Source organism: Macadamia integrifolia, chromosome 11 (genome assembly GCF_013358625.1).
Source record: "Macadamia integrifolia cultivar HAES 741 chromosome 11, SCU_Mint_v3, whole genome shotgun sequence".
Taxonomy (NCBI): domain Eukaryota; kingdom Viridiplantae; phylum Streptophyta; class Magnoliopsida; order Proteales; family Proteaceae; genus Macadamia; species Macadamia integrifolia.
In genome coordinates, this window is record NC_056567.1 from 30,245,873 (window position 1) to 30,246,921 (window position 1,049).

General features: G+C 41.8%; 1 protein-coding gene across 2 annotated transcripts in view; it reads left to right on the top strand.

The window, feature by feature from the left end:
* Positions 1 to 1,049, top strand: part of LOC122093965 (villin-2) — a 15,859-nt gene that overhangs the window by 9,238 nt on the left and 5,572 nt on the right. The gene's annotated exons all lie outside the window — the stretch shown is intronic.

The following is a 1,049-nucleotide window of genomic DNA, read 5'->3' on the forward strand; positions in this document are numbered from 1 at the left end:
TGGTTGGGTTCAATAGTTGATCTACAGTAGGATGTTGAGCTCGGACTTTTATTATTTGGTGGCCTAAACATGGTAGAGAGAGAGAGAGAGAGAGAGAGAGAGAGAGAGAGAGAGAGAAACCGTGTCCTGCCCCTAATAGTTGGTTATGGTATCTTATCAGGGTGGGGTTGGATATGTATTTGAGATTCCCTAGGTATCTACCTGGCCCCGCTTAAGCCCCCAGGTACCTACCATGATTACCTCATAAAATTAGTGAACCTCATGCATTGTTAATGGGGGTGGGTCAGTTTAGGTTTTGAAATGGTTGGTTATGCTATTTTAGGACAAACCTGCCCCATGGCCATGCGCAGCGTAGCCATGGTATATGACGGGCTATCTCAATCACTAATTAAACAAGTTAAATATTAACATATTTTGTTTTTAGTTTGTTGGCCACTTGGCCCTCCAAAATATATTTTGAGAATCATTCTTAATATAAATATTAATATATTGATTTCTTAGAAGGCTGACTATTGAAATCAATTCTCTGATGCTAATAATAAGTCAATAATTGCGGGGATGCTAATGAGGTAGGTTTTGCATGATCCTAATCCGACACTAATTTAACTCCTGCATATCCAAAGCTGTTCCAACACACATTGATTTGAAGTTGAAATACTATTACTGCTTAATTTACAAAACGATAACCCATCCCCACGCCACCCGACCCGGTCTCCTTTCTGGTAGCGTAACTGTATAACAGTGAGGCTTTCCATGAAACCATATCAGATGCTAACTATATGATAAATGAAGGTCACTGAGGGAAGTAACGCTGGAAAGAGCAAAAAAAGGATTTCTAAGAGTTATGGGAGCCTAGTCCAATCTGAACCTGTCATGGCTTCTCTGTCTAGTCCTGCCTCAATAGTGTACGCTATGTTCACCTAGTATGGGCAGGGAGGGGCACTGTAGGTTTATCTATTTGACCTGCCTCCATGTTATCTCTTATACTAGGTCAAGGGTTTGCTTTTGTGGGGGGGGGGGGATTAGCTGTTACCTAGCCGGCTGTTGTG